Source organism: Neopelma chrysocephalum, unplaced genomic scaffold (assembly GCF_003984885.1).
Source record: "Neopelma chrysocephalum unplaced genomic scaffold, ASM398488v2 Primary Assembly neopelma1_23, whole genome shotgun sequence".
NCBI lineage: Eukaryota > Metazoa > Chordata > Aves > Passeriformes > Pipridae > Neopelma > Neopelma chrysocephalum.
In genome coordinates, this window is record NW_020897691.1 from 36,688,397 (window position 1) to 36,703,777 (window position 15,381).

The 15,381-nt window shown below is 45.9% G+C and overlaps 1 protein-coding gene across 1 annotated transcript in view; it reads left to right on the forward strand.

The window, feature by feature from the left end:
- The first annotated feature begins 14,613 nt into the window (after window positions 1–14,613).
- Window positions 14,614–15,381, forward strand: part of BEND3 (BEN domain containing 3) — a 19,818-nt gene continuing 19,050 nt past the window's right edge. Inside the window, exon 1 of the mRNA XM_027693873.1 lies at window positions 14,614–14,853. The gene's annotated coding sequence lies outside the window, so the exon portion shown is untranslated. The remainder of the gene's footprint in view (window positions 14,854–15,381) is intronic.

Here is a 15,381-nt window from a genome sequence, read left to right on the forward strand (position 1 = left end):
GTGCCGGCAGCAGTCCCATCCCGACAGAGGAATGTGCCGGCTGCTGCCGCCACCACCACCACCAGCAAAATTCGGGAGCAGAAAGAAAAAAGGTCACAAAAGGCTTTCGCTTGTCGTGCCAGAAGCGCACTTGAGGCTGCACCAGTAGAAATAATTAATGAGTCCCATTTTCGTGACCTCAGCAAATGGACAGGAAATAAGTTGGTATTGATTGGGTACCGGTGGGGACGGCGCCAGGGTGGAGGCCGGTGGTTTTCCTGCCAGAGGGGAGGGATGGAAGGAGGGAGGGATAGAAGGGCGTGAAGCTCCAGGTGTCACAAGAAACTCGTTTAAACCTGCCCAGAGAGAGTGAGCTGCTGAGGCTGGGAATTAACATACCCGCTTATCCAAGGAGAAGGGCAGATTGGAGGATTAATGGGGGAAAATCCTTTCTCTGTCTGTGTGCAGTCATGTCTCCTCACACTGTTTTTATGTATTAAAACATAAAATTACCCTGTGCCTAATGATTTTTGTATTTGAGAAACTTGCTGAGAAAATGTGTCAAGCATGGTAAGTAGGAGCTTTAAAATATTTAATCAAATATTAATTTGACTCTGTTAAGGGAACTGATTGCCTGGGGTTTATACTGTGCCTGTGTAATATGTTGCTCTGGGTCAAAGAATGAGGTTTTTCCAACTCTTCTGAGGGAGGGAATATCCCTCTTTCAGATCCAGAATTTTTTTTTCTACCGTCTTACGCTAAAGGATTTCCTATGTTTGTGACACTTGTGTTAATTTAAGCCAAATAAATGTTAATTTGTAAGGCTAGACATCATCCTTTGGCATAAAGAAAGCAGGAATGCTTCTCTGTGGATAGTCACTGCACTGAATAAAATGCAGAAAATATTGGAGAAGTTTTGAACCTCAGTGTGTTGAATTTTCAAGTCCAATTACAGACAGCATATAAGGTGTATCAGAAGCCTGCACTTTGAGACCGTCTCTGTTTTGTACATAGGAGATGATTTTTGTGGTTTGAACACGTGCAATCTGAGAATGCCGTTGACAAGAAGGCTGAGTTTACATAAATGATATAGATTGAGACTCAGCTACCTTTCTTCCTTCTGTGGTGTAATTACAGCCCAATCTGGAGACAGCTAGCACAGCAAACAGATTTCATTACATCCCTCACTCAAACACTAAGTGGAGTTATTTCTGTTAAAATTTCTCCTCCTTCTTTTTCTCCCTGCACTCACTCCCCCTTGTCACACAGCTTGTTTGTCATAGACCGGAGTGTTGCACTCCACCCAATGCAAAATGTAAATAAAAACTCTATCCTCTAAAAGTATACTGAAAGTACATCCCACATGATGTACTCTGTGTACATTCTGCCCACATTATACCATAATATTTTATGTATAATAAGCAACCTTGAGTCGCAACCTCTGTTTGGGAGCAACATCCAGAACTCAGGACTCGCTTTGTTCTGGAGAATGGCTTCAACACCAGACCCCTTCTTGCTTACACTTCCTCTTTTACCAGCCCTCTCTTACCTTCATTTTCTCTCATCCCAAGACTTTGGCACTTCTCCATGAGCTGGTGCTGTTGCCACAGCAGGAAGGCTGGAGACAGAAGAGAAGCACTGAGAAGCGTGGATTATTCCAGGCAGTTACCTGTGAAGTTCCCTGAAGTTCTGCTAACATAAAACATGCTTTAAATAAATACCTAAATTCAAACAGAGTCATATTTCAGTTTTCTTTGTCTCTGGTTTTTACATATTATGTATAGTAAGAGCCATACATGATCTTGTCTTTGTCTTACATCTGTGTTAATTGGTTCATAATGACTTAGGGCTGCAAGAAGCTTGGATATGCTGGAGATATTCTGAGTCACCTCACCTCAGTTTTGTGAAAGAAACATCAAACATACTGCAAACCCATGTACAACTGGTTTATTTTTTCATGAAAGTACAAGTTTTTATTTATAGTTGTTACCAATAAAGGGGAATAATTAAAAATTAATTACTTTCTTTTTTTTGTGTTTTTATCACCAGAATGTTCTGATTGCTCTTATATGATTCACCCTTAATTTAAAAAAAAAGAATGTGAATTATCTCCTATCGATATTATTAAATAATTTTATAATTAAGACATTTATCTATAATTCTTCAGGAATTTTTGTTGTCTTGTTTCCTCCAGGTAAACTACAAGCAAACTATTATAGCCATCTGTTAAACTGAGTGAATTAGTTATTGCTGTGTACTAACATACTCCTCACACCTAATATAATTTCTGAGCAATGGTGTAATTTTGGGGCTGTTCTGGTCTTATTTTTGTCCCTTGATTCCTTTTCCCCACCAACCTCTAAAAGGCGGTCAAGGAGAGACCTGTGGTCTGAGGGGCAGCTGAGGAAGGCATTCAAACCATTCACTTCACTCAACCAGCTACTCAAGCAGACATACTTGTTGGCTGCTTCTCTGAATTCATCCCAAGTATGGAATTGCTGGACCATTCCACTGATGCACAAAATACAGGACAAGGTCCCAACTGCTTTTTAGACCAGACTAAATTAAAAACTAGCCCAGTGTACTGGGTCTTACTGTGATGGATTTAATTTTCTTTGTAGCATCCTCTACAGTGCATGTTTTGGACGTGTAGCTCAAACAGCATTGCCAGCCTGCTGATGCTTTAGCTATTGCTCAGCAGTGGTTGCACTGGCTTTTTCTGCTCCTCACTCTGACACCCAGTGAGGGGGTTGGTTGTGGGTCAGGGGCAGGGAGGGGGCACAGCTGGGACAGCTGACCTCAACTGACCTCTGAGGTAGTCTGCACCGTATAAGATCATGCTCAGCAGTAAAAACTGGGGATGGGGTGTTTGGGATGTTCCAGGGGCTCTGTTGCCTGGGGACTGTTGGCACATCAGTCAGCTGGTGGTGATTGCTTTGTATCGCTTGTTTTTTGTTGTTTTGATTTCATTTTTTTCCCTTTTATCTATTAAACTGTCTTTAACTCAACCCACAAATTTTCTAACTGTTGCCCTGCTCTGGAGATGAGTCTGGAGACACTTCCCGATCCGTTAATGGTTATGGATTTTCAGAAGTATCTACTAAAAATGTGTCTTTTATTGGTGGCATCAATTTCAGTTTCCCATAATATTTTTGACCTTCAGGAAGGTCAAAAGCTACCTTTATTAGCTTCAAACTGCTCAAGGAACAGCAGCAGTTCAGTACAAAGCTCACTCTCTTCTGCTCTGAGAGTCTCCTTGCCCCCACCCGTGCTCGCTGAGCTGAAGCGCTAGCAAATACCAAAGGGATACAGTCTACTAAAAGTGCCTTACGTTATTAAAAGCATCTCTTTTCAGTCTCCAGGTCCCCTTACCTGCTTTTAAACACTCTTTGAATGGTTTTGCACATTCAGGATTTTAGTAAAGAAGCAAGTTGCATTCTAACCTCCATCTTCCCTCAGTTGGAAGGAGAGGAATGCTGCTTGCTGTTCCTCTGTGCTGGGCACAGAGGGTGGGATGTGCAAAATCTTAACTTGGTTAGGTGTGCCTAACACCAGATGTGCTTCATCTCATCCCAGAAAATACCTCCGTAAGGGACTTTATCCATTCTTTGACTATACAGAACTAAAACATATAGTGCACTCCACTGTGGGGCGCAGTGAGTGAGCAGCTGTGAGATGCTTAGCTGCCAGCCACCACAGTCCTTTTTGGTACCCAGGATGGGACATGTAGGGCTCAAGATAATGACATTTGACTGGACTGTGCTAGAGGGAACTTAATATACCTGTTTAGCTATTGCTGGTCATGATGTTGACTTACTCATTCTCAATGCAAGTTTGTTTCCTTACCCACTCCTTGTCATGCTCAAGAGTGAGCTTGACAATTTGAGAGCTTGTTGAAGACTGGGTTTGTCTTCTGCAGTTTGCTGTGCTGTGTGGCACTCAGTTCTGTTTTGCCTTGGAGAACTGATGAAAGCACTGGCCCTGAGCCTAATCTGGTATTTGGGCTCTGCATTGCTGCTGTCCCAGTACTTTGGGAACCATCTCGTGGAGATAATTAACAATTACACCTTTTCTCTCTTTTCATCTGAGAGACAGTTTGTGGAGGAAACAAAGAATGGCACCCTCCCCTTCACTTCCTACGGGGTAGTTGTTTTCCACCTTGTTGCAATGGCTCTCCAGTATTTTGAATGCCCCTGGGTAATCAGAATGCTCACATCAATGTGTCTCAAGGATCTGTAGCCAGCTTTTCGTAGGATTAACTGAATATTTAGGAGTGTCCTGAGGCCACGTGGTTGTGGGTGGCAAGGTATCTAGATCAGTTTTTCTCTCTGACAATGTAGGACTTGACCCCCAAACAAGTGCAGGATCCTGATAACATGACAGAACATTTGAAAAAAGGATGCCCTGGCTAGCTAAAGAGACACAACTTCTCACACTGTGCTGGGCTTGGCCTAAGCCTGCTAAGAACTGTTCAGCACCCTTAGAGGCAGTCTCTGTGTCTGAAGACATACAAACAGGCACATGGTTAAGCCAGAGACCCAACTCTCAACTGTATCAGTTGTCCCTGTAGTCAAGAAGAAACAATGGAGGCAGAAGTCAGTTTGTTCAGTCAGGAAGGAAGCTTCTCCCAAGAGGGAGCAGGAGGAGGATTGGAGAGGCAGCCAGCTGTGCAGCAGAACAGTCGCAAGAACAGGAGGCAAAAGAGAAATCATGAACAAGCCAGAAATCACCAGCTCCTTATCCCTGAGTAAGCTTCAAGATACACACAAAGATTATAGCCATCAGCCTGGTGAGCTAATTACCAGCTGGCTGCTGCAATGTTGGGATACTGTAGCCAACAGTCAGGAATTGGAGAGCAAGGAAGCCCAGCAGCTGGGATCCCTCACAAAGGATTGTGGCATCAACAAAGGGATTGGAAAAGGAGCAAAACACAGCCTCTGGAGACAGCTGCTGTTGAGCTCCAAGGAAAAGTATCCCCTCGAGGAAGACCTTATAAACTCTTGAGGCAAGAGTGGACAACTACTGAGAGTGGTTTCCAGTGTCTGAGGGAATTAGTGGCAGAGGTGATCTGCGGCAGCCTGAACAACAACCAGGCATCAAAAGACCCAGGTGAAGTCCCGTGGCTATGGTCCATGCAGTGGAAGTTTGTATGGAGCACATGGTCAATCATATGCCAGCACCCTGGTGCCAATGACTTGGCCAGACATCTCTCTTCCACCCCAACCCTGCAGGTCTGGGGAGAGACTGGGGAGAGACTGTCCCAACAGTTCTAGCTATTCAAAGGACAGTATGTCTTCCTCCTTGTCCATGCCAGCCATCATCTAGGCTAACAGGTGAGCTTTCTCTGCTCAAGGGGGAGGCTACCATGTGCACATTTATGTGCCACCCTCTGGTTCTGTCTGCATGACCATGAGAACATGAGGAATTGGGATGCCTCAAACATGGAAGCTGGAGTATGTGAATTGCAAGGAATAACAGTGACCAAAAAGCACGCATACAGGAAAATTACCACTCCAGTTGCTCTTGGGCAGTTCCCCAGACAGTGTAGAAGGACTGATACTCCCTCTGACCTGAATGAGGAACTTCTGGTTTGCAGTTAGAAGAATCAGGTAATGAAAACACTGTCAAGGAATAGAGGGGCCCTGCCTCTGGCCAGGTGAAGGAAAGGGATTACCAGGTTTATTGGACTGCATGGATTTGATGGCCTGGCTATGCTTCTCTTAATGTAACCCTGCATGTGCCTTGTCTTATTTGCAATAAAGAGTGCAGAGGTGGCCCGTATTTGACTTACTGTCAAACTTGATAGAAGTTGCTAAAAGTTTGAAAAACCCTTTTTGGTTTAATGGAAACATTAAGGAAATATTCTCTGGAGCTGCTGGGGAGTGCTCCTTGCCCCAAGCGATGTTAAATATGCCAGACCAGTGTCCTCAGGGGTAAATCTCCTGGTGAGATCTCTCTGTGGCTTTTTCTTCTGAGCAGATAGTGTTTGAATTTTCATCAGTGCAAAAGGCTAACTCAGGCAACTGTGCCATGCTGCAGATTTGCCAAGGAAGTAGCTTCTGGGTCAGATGACTAGCTGTCGCTGTTCTTATCAGCTGCTTCAATCTCTCAGAAGAGTAAGGCCTCAAACTTTTTTTTATTCTTTGTAGTCTTCAAAGTACTTTTACCTGCACAGTGTCTTACAGAAAATAAAGAGCTAAAGCTTTTCAGTCTCTCAAGGCAGTTCAAAGGAAAGAATATTTCCAGTTGTGGAAGTCATCTATTCTGACGGTCTTTGCATTAAATTATCTTCTTTTTTTCCCTTTCAGAAATCAATCCCTAAAATGCATTAATTATTTACATAATTGGCATTCACGTGTTTCTCTTTTAAACTAAGCCTGTTTTTCTAAAGCTAAGAGAAAGTAGCCATTAGACTAAAATTTTGATAGCAAATGCCTTTAAAATAACCAAAAAGATAAAGTACTAAGCTTGCTTTGAGTTGTGAAGGGCAGAAAAAGGTGACAAACAAGTTGGCAATCGATCCACCAAAGCCTCATGCAATCACCTTTGTCCGCCCCTTCATGCATTTGCACTTGTGCGTGACTCTGCCCGCAGCTCCCGGCGTTGCTGCCGTATTCCCAGCTCCCGACAGCAGCCAGAGAATGCTCGGGCTCCCCCCTGTGTAGGAGATTCCTTCTTTGCAGTGCATGAAGTTGATTTTAATTCATGCTTATTTGCAAAATGCTTTTGTCAGCGTGCATCTTATGAGGAAAGGCAACCCTTTTCTTCAAAATAGAAATAGCAACAAGACAGCTTACTAAACTGGGAAGCAGTATTCTACAGACTTCACATGGTGAAATTGCAAGTTTATCTGCAGGAGAAAGGAGCAAATGTATCATACAAGAACACTGCTCTTGGCTAGTAGTGACAGGCAGGTGTCTCACTGATAAGTAAAACAATAGTTCTCAGATTTGTCTGGTTGTTAAGAAATTTATATATAAAATTCCATTTGAGGCATATTTTATATTATTGTATAGGAGAATTGTGATTTTGCAGCAACATTATAAAAAATCTTGCTTTGAAATTTTCTTTTTTACCCTACTCCACTACTCCACTTTGTCTTCCTCCCTTTATCCCTTCCCCCAAATATCAAGGACTGAAAATACTCTGCTTTATTATTAGAACAGTGGTCAACATTTTTTAAGTCCTATACAAAAGTAAGTATTTTACTTGCAAAAAACTCCAATTTCTTAAAACTAGAATTTTTTATGCCTTCAATGTTTACAGCAAATGACTTGTTTCAACTGCAAGGTTCAAAATTTAGCATTTATTAAATGTCAAATTATAAAAATTAAATGTTATGCAGAAGTAATTAGAAAAATCTAAAACAAGTACCAATAGATTAGATTAGATTAGGGGTATTTTTTCCTACAGAAAAAATATAAACACTCATTTTAAAAGGCTTTACTCTCTGCAGATGAGCGTGACGCTTATCCGAAACACAGCATGGTTAGGAAATGAGCCATTTTTCCCTCTTGGCTAGTTTTGATGAAAGCTCTCCAAGTTGCACATTGTGTCTGAACATTTCTTCATTCATAGCATGTGCCCATCGAAAACTGTTTTCTGTTTGCAGCATTTCAGCTGTACTATTTAGAAGCTGGTTGAACAATGCTACTAGAGGCTGTAAAAGGTGTGTGTTTCATATGCAAATCATTGGCAATAATTTTCTACAATTACACTTAGTTGCTTGCATCATTATTTTCATAAAAAATGGGTTTAGCAGGAGAACATTACAGAATAAGTGTCTATATTAGTAAGATTTATTTTTAGTCAAACAATTCTGTTGCTTTTGTCAACCTATGGAAGTTAATACGGTAACATTTTATACTGAAGTATAAAAACTACGAATGTCCCTACCTCTGCTCTCATGTTGTATGCCTACAAGAAATATACATGGCTTTTAGTTGTAATATGCTAAGATATCTTTGCAGAAAAATAGACAGGGTTTAAACATCTTTCTTAAAGAGGACTGCTGCTGCTAAAAATGGTCACATTACTAATGATTGGAAGTATTTCTTACATAAACTTTCATGAAAAGTAATTGCTTTCAATCACATTCTATTGTAGTAATAACCACTAAGGAGGTGGGTTTTCTCTGTTCTTGTAAACCCCAGTCTCCAAACCTACAGTTTTCATTAAAAATTCAGCTCAGACTAAATTTTCACCAGTTTCAAAGGGAAATTTCTGTTGGATAAAATGCCTTTTAAATTCAGGATTGTTCTCAAAGTAATCACTGTAGGGTATGACTGGGTTATACTAGATGGGTTATAACTGGATGGATTAAGGCATCTGGTAGCCACGAAACAGAGATCTGTGTTAATGCAAATTCAGAAGGGAAGGTTGCCATCCACCTAAAGAACAAGGTTCGGGAGTAGCTTCCCAACAGTAGTGAGGGCAAAAATCGAGAAGGGAGGATCGCTGGCTGCTTCTAAGACAGTGACATTTTTGTGAAAAGTACTGACCATGACAGAAGCAGCTGGGACTCAAAAAACCTAGAAAGGCTGTTTCAGTTTCAGAACCTGAAACGAAGAGGATTCCTACAGTCCAAATATTGCTACTTCCAGTCAGACAGCTGAATTCTCAAAGAAACCTACTTTTCTACATTGCTTCACAGATTATTTTGTTTTCTAGTATTTTTGCAAACATTTGAACTTACATATCTTAATGAGGTATGAGACTATGCGACAGATCCAAAATATTCTTTATATAATGGGCAAGATATGGAATTGAGTGTTAAGCACACAAAGCAGAGTGTGCTGTTTGCACTTGATTGGGAGATGTGGACCTCTTTGAGAGAAAGGACTTTCCAGGCTGTATTTACCTCTTTTGGATGTAAAACAGAACTTGGCAAACAGACCTTTATGGCATAAATGCTTGGTCGTTCAGAGTCAGTTATGGTGTTGATAATAGGATGACTGTGCATTAAGTGAGCATTACTCTTTTTAAATGCAAAGCTGTGAAATAGCATACAAGGGCACAGTTCTTGGCTGAACTAACGTAAAGAGAACTGCGATTTCATTGCCAAGAGATTAAAAAGGCTTATGCTTCCAAGAGTGAAGTTTCTCAGATTTGTCAGTTTTTAAACAGTTATGGATGCAGCTGATGTCTAAGTAAACTGCTGCAGCACAGAAGGATAATTTAGGTTGCGCGCTGGGTTAAGTTACTCTATTCTTGAAGCTCCTTTACATTTCTGTTCTATTCCATCTTCCGCTGCAGCTTTGATCTGATTTTTTTAAGCTTTTATATCAAATTCTTCTTCCTTTGGTACTCAACTGTTACATATCTGCTGTCTTGCCAGTATACTCTGGTACTACTTCAGGCTAGAAAAGTGTTTTCTTATAATGAATGTTCATTTTTGAAACTTTGTGAGCTTAACTCTTAATATTTCTAACCCGCATACACTTGGAGATGAATCAGCTTGTTTTTAAAATCCAAAGATGCCATTTGGATTCTTTATTTTGATATCCTTGATTCAGCAAGCGACACAATTATGATACTTCTTGCCCATTTCCATGAATTCTAGCTAAACAGCAATTCTGAAATTTCCAATCATTGTACCTACAAACAAGAAGCAGTGTTGCCATAAAATAAAAAAAAAAAAGGGTATCATGTAACAATTCTGTTTCTCGAGAAAAAACAAAAGCAATTATATTAACTGGCACTCCAAACCAGGGTTTCACAACTAATGTAGTATGTTGCTGGCAGAACCCTCCAACACTGCTTGCAGCCATAGGAAGTTTAAAAATATAAATGAAGTTCAGGTGTCTGCCACTGCTCATTTCTGCCTGGGTTACAGCAATGTATGGATATTGCCCGCAGCATGTTACCTGTTCAGTATTGTTGCCTGTGGGCCAACAGAGGTTCCAGATATTCCTGTGCAATGTGTCCATACTTGTCCTTTCAGTCTGACTGGCAGTGAAGAGCATGAAGGTATGCAAATTTTGTTATCAAGTTACCTCATTTGCCATTAAATATTTCAGGTTTTATAAACTTGGAATTGTAGAATACATTTTACTGCAAATCAGATGAGTTAATTGGACTGATTTTTTTTAATGGTTCCTTTCAGACCCTTTTAATTTTAATCTAAGGCAGAAGATTTCAGAACCTGCACTTCCTTTTTTTCCCCCCCAACATATTCAGTCTCTTTGAAGTTTATTTATATCAAATACACACCTAAATAATTTAGAGTGAATTCCAAGCTGCCTAATTTAAGTACCTGCCCAATTTCTGTGAGTGAGTGCCTGAGTCCTGACACCGCACACACAGTTTGTGTTCGGAGTCCAGCTGGACACCTGCCGCGGGGCAGGGGCCAGCCTCCCTGACGTTCCTCTAGAGGGCAATCCAGCCCATTCCATCTGGCCCATTTGAGCCCAAGCCAGCCCGCAGGAACCCACAGTAAATGTGAGGCACTCAGATTAAGAAATTGCTCTGTATTCCCAGAAAACAGCTGCTGGGCTCTGGGCTGCCTTGCAAGAGGGGTACCCACCCCACCTGCTACACACACAGCAACACAGTGGCCAGCAACTCAGGAGTTGCTGAAAGTCATCCCAAGGGCAGGCAGAAAGAAGTCTGGTTACCAGTGGGGGCTTGTCCTTCTGGGCAGGGGGCTTGTTTTCCCATTAGGGTCTTAAATGGTATATAATAATAATAATAATGGCCAGTCTTCGCGAACGAAGATTTTGGGAAAGGTCTTTTACCTTTCCAGCCTGCGCAATGGATTTTTTAGGTGAGACACAGCCTGCGCTGAACTGAGCCCACCCTTTAATCCTAAGGTTCATCTGCCGGGGCCAAGCAATCTTGGACAATGGCAGTGAGGTCCTCAGGACGTAGGTTTTGGTTAGAGTGACCTTCTCATAGATGGATGGCCTCACAGGGCTAACGGGCTCCATCTGCCCAGGGGACCGAGGAATCGAACCGAGGTCGCAGCAGTGAGAGTCCTGCATGCTAACCACTAGGCCACCAGGGGTCCCAAAAATTGTATATAAGGTTTCAAGGAACTTGCTCCGTACACCACTGTTTCTCATCTGCTTTACTTCCGGACTCTGTGACTCTTGTGTTTGGCTGCAAGGTGGCCTAGTTTCAAGACATGTGGTAGAGAAAAGTGATAGACAATGTACTGGTACCATAGCAATACTTTTTACAGAATGAAACTGCCAAAATTAGTTGCTTCTGAAAGTGCTTTCGACATCTCATGCCACATCTCTGCCTACTGAGTGCTGTAGGCTATTGCAAGAATTTACAAGAAAGAAGCCTTGCTGAAGGATTTTAGTTGGATTCTTGCTTATCCCAAACGTTTGCAGCACAGGAAGCAAAAAGGCTTCTAAATTTAGAGTTATACTTCTGCTCCTTGTTGTTGTACCAACGCTCAGCATGCTGAGCTGCTCTGACTCCCAGCTCAGAGCCTGCCACAGGGTCAAGCACTGCCAGCCACCCTGGTTCCTCACCCCTGCCCAGGGGAATCTCTAGCTCACCAGATCCTTTGAACTAACTCAGATAAGGCATTCTCCAGGGGAGGGCCTGGCACCTTAGAGTGCATAAAAGTCTAAGGAGCTGCCCATAGTCCACCCTTACAGAACTCCATACAACTGCAAACAGGGCTTTCAGCTCGCCAAGGGTTCTGAGCACATCTGTGTTGGTGGCATGGCTGAAATCTAGTTGCAATTTGGTCAAGTCACCAATGGCCCATTGTACTGGAGAGCAGGGGTGATTTTTTTACTAAAGAGTTCTCTTGCTAGAGCACCACAACTCCCCCCCCGGTGACCTGAAATTTTTCTGAGATTGCCGTAGTGTCACAGAGTGGCTTTTGAGCCACAGGCATGAAGTGGGGGGAAAATGAACATTTGAATAAATGACGTGTGTAGCACAAGTTCAGATGGTGAAAAAAAATGGGACTTGTCTGTCTGGGAAGCCAATCTAAGCTTGCTACCTGCATTGCCTGAAGACAACTTGACTCGCTCCCTTTCCATTAAATACTGTTATTGCAACAATATGCTCGTGCTTCTTTATGCTTAGCTGAGGCCCTTCAGGTCTCCTCCTGGGCTTAGGTCCCTAGTAGCTACAGTGCCTCAGGCCAGCACTATAGAGCAGAAATGAGGTGGAGTTCAAACTGGCAAGTGTTTTCTCAAGGGCTCTGAAATTGAGTTTGGTATTCCACTGGCTTGCTCTTGCCTTATGGTTGCCTTTCCTTAATCCCACTAAGTAAAGCATTCAAGTAAAATCCAGCTGAGATCTAGCACTACTTAGCAGCTGGGACAGGTGTTAAAACATGGTACCCTTTAAAAAAACTTTCAGTTAGCCTTACAATAAAGGGAGGGGGAAAACCATACTGTAAACTTAAGTCTTCATAGTGCTAACAGACTCAGAAAAGTTAGCTGGATGTGCTCTTATCTCCAAAGAGAGAAGGAACCACTAACTGCAGACCACTTGTCTTGTTAATAAAATGTATCCTTCGTTCAGTGGTTCTTCGGAGGAGTTAAAATGCTGGTAGTTCCCGCTTTTAAGGGCTCCTTTTAACAGCTGTCTATCAATGACAATAATAAAAAGCGCAGTCAAACTATTATCTGTTAGGATTATTCATGGAATATGACACTGTAAACACACCAAAAGTCCCAGATGCTAAATTTAGAAGAGTGACATAAGTGGAAGAACAAAATTTTAGAGAACTGCTTCTAAAGAAAGCGACAAAAATCTGAAATGGTGAGGATTTTTTATATTAAGAGTCACTCTTTGTATTGTTCAATTCTAAGGAAACAGCAAGTGTCTAGAAAAGTGCTGAGTTATGGGGCAGAAGATTTATCTGAGATTTTTTTCCAGTTATTTCTCAGTTGACTTACATGGTTTTATATTTGCTTTTAATTTAAAAAAAGCATCAGAGATAACAAACAGAAGATTTATTTATCTGGTACATTCACAGCAGTGCTCAGAGGTCATTCACATTTACTTGCCGCTTGCCTGGTGTATACTTACCTTGTAACTTCTGTCAGATACATCCTTGATGCTGGATGCAATCCATCACCCTTCATAGAAGCTTATTTTATATTAAACACCTTTTACAAACATCTTTAGACTTAATTTCTTTCACTCTGGTGGAAAAAAAAAAAGTAAAGCAATTACAATATTATCAGAGCACTTGACTGTGTACTTTCATTAACAGCAAAATTAATCTATTTGTTAGGAACAGCAGCACTGGCCGAGTTCATTTTGCAAGTAAAACATTTCATGCCAAGCTGCCAAGTTCCAGAGGTATGATACATATAGCCAAAAAATGTAATCGCCATAACTGGCCATAGGTTACAAAACCAGATTTCCCTCTCCCACATTTTTTTTTCTAATCTGTGGGAAATGGTTTGGTTTTCTACAAGCTGTTAAGTAGAAAGGGAACGTATAATTTGGCAGACTAATGTAATGTCTTTTGCGCTCCTGTCAATTTCAGGGAAGATAAAATCTACAAGGATACTTAATTAAAAAAGAATGCGATGTCTGTTTTATAAATCACTGCTGCCATCTGCCCCCCAAACGCGGAGCATGGAAACGGTCTCGTGTTAAACTGGCGTGGGAAAAAGCTTGGATGTGAATTAAACCAACTTACTTTTTTTTTTTTTTTAAGTACAGGCTTAAGCCTAAAGCGGCACCAGACACCGGCCCTTCCTACTTGGCGATAAGTAGAGAAACCCTCGTTAAGGTCACACAAAGGCAGGCGGGCAGAGCCCCCATGGGTGTCGCCAGCTCCGGGCAGCGCTCGCAGCTCCAGGGGCCGCAGCCTCCCGGTCCGGGCAGGGGCTGCGTGCGGGTGTCACGGCCGGTGTGTGAGGGGGACCTCGGCGCGTCCCCCCAGCTCCGCCCGCGGGGCTGCCCCGGGATGACCCGCGGACAGCCGGCATGGGGACGGCTGTACAGGATCCACACCGGTGCGCCCGCGGCCGGGGGCTCGGGAAGTGCCGTGCGGTCCCTCCGCCGGCCCGACCGGAGCCCGGTGCTGCCTGTGGATGACGCGGATCCCCCCGCTCCTGCCCCAGCCCGGCGGTGGCGGGACGCGCGTGGGTGTGTGGGTGTCCGGGGGCGCGCGGGCGATGCGAGTCCGCGTGCCCGCGCGCGGCCACGTGCTCGCCGCCACCTCCCGTCACCTGCCGTGGGCACGCGGCTTCGCGTCTCCCCCGCGCGCGCACGTGGGCGGCCCACCGCCGGACTCTGCGCGCGCCGCGTCCACGCGACACCGCGCGGTGCCGCTCGGCCGCGCGAGCAGGGTGGACAGCGGGGGAAGCGCGCGCTTTCCACGCGGGGCGGGGAGCGCGCCCCGTCCCCGCCGGTCCCCGCGTCCGGTCCCGGTCCCGTCACGCGGGGCCGAGTCTCCGAGCGGTGGCGGCCCCACGTGCGGGCGCGGGGGCGCGGGAAGGGCGTGTCGTGGAGCGGCAGCGCGGCTCCCCCAGCGGCGGGGGCTCTGCCTGCGCGGCGCCGAGTGGGCGGTGGGGTGCGCGCGGCGCGGGGGCGGGGGCGCGCGCGCGCGAGGACTCCAGTGGGAACTGCGCGCGTTCCCACTGGCAGCGCCGGGGAGGGCGGGGGGTGGGGAGCAAGGGGAGGGGGGAGGAGCGGGCCGCTCTCCCCCCTCCCTCCCCTCCCACCCCTGCCCCTGCCCCGGGGCGGCGGGTGGCGCTGGCCGCGGCGGGTCGGGGCTCGGTGTCCTTGTGCGGAAATGACACACGGTCCCGTCACGTCACGCGAGAGCGCAGCGCGCGGACCCTCGCACACAAAGAGCGGGGGGGAAGCGCGGGCACCAGCGGCGGCCGCTCCAGCCGCCCCCGCCGCCCCGGGGCTCCCGTGGCCCCGCGCAGAGCCAAGGTAGGTCCCGCTGCCGCTGCTGGCGGGGACGGGCGCCGCTCCACGCACCCCACGGCGAGCGGGGAGCGCCGCCCCGGCGGGTGGGGGAGGACCGGGAAGAGGGGGGCCGAGCGGGGGGGGCGCGGGAGGTGCGGGGCCGGCCCCTCCCCCGGCCGCCCGCGGGCCGGGGCCGCGCTGCCGGGGCGGACGGGCGGGGGGCTCTTTGTTCGCAGCTCCGATCCGCGGCGGTGGCGCGAGTCGCGCGCGCCCGGCCCGGGTGCCTCTATCTGCGGGGCTGGGGAGGGGGAGGACGGGGAGCGGGGAGCAGAGTGGAACGGTCACGGCGCCGTCACCTCCAGCCTCACCTTATCTCATTCCCCCCTCCCCCCCTCCGCTCGCCGGCCACATAGATCCGCCCGGGCAGGGTTCGGACCGGAAGCACCAACCGCCGCCGTCGCCGCCTCGGGCTCGTGGGTCTGACCGCGGAAGCGGCCGCGGCCGCGCCGCGTGCGGGGCGCGCGGGGCGTCCCCCGCCGCAGCGCCCGCCCC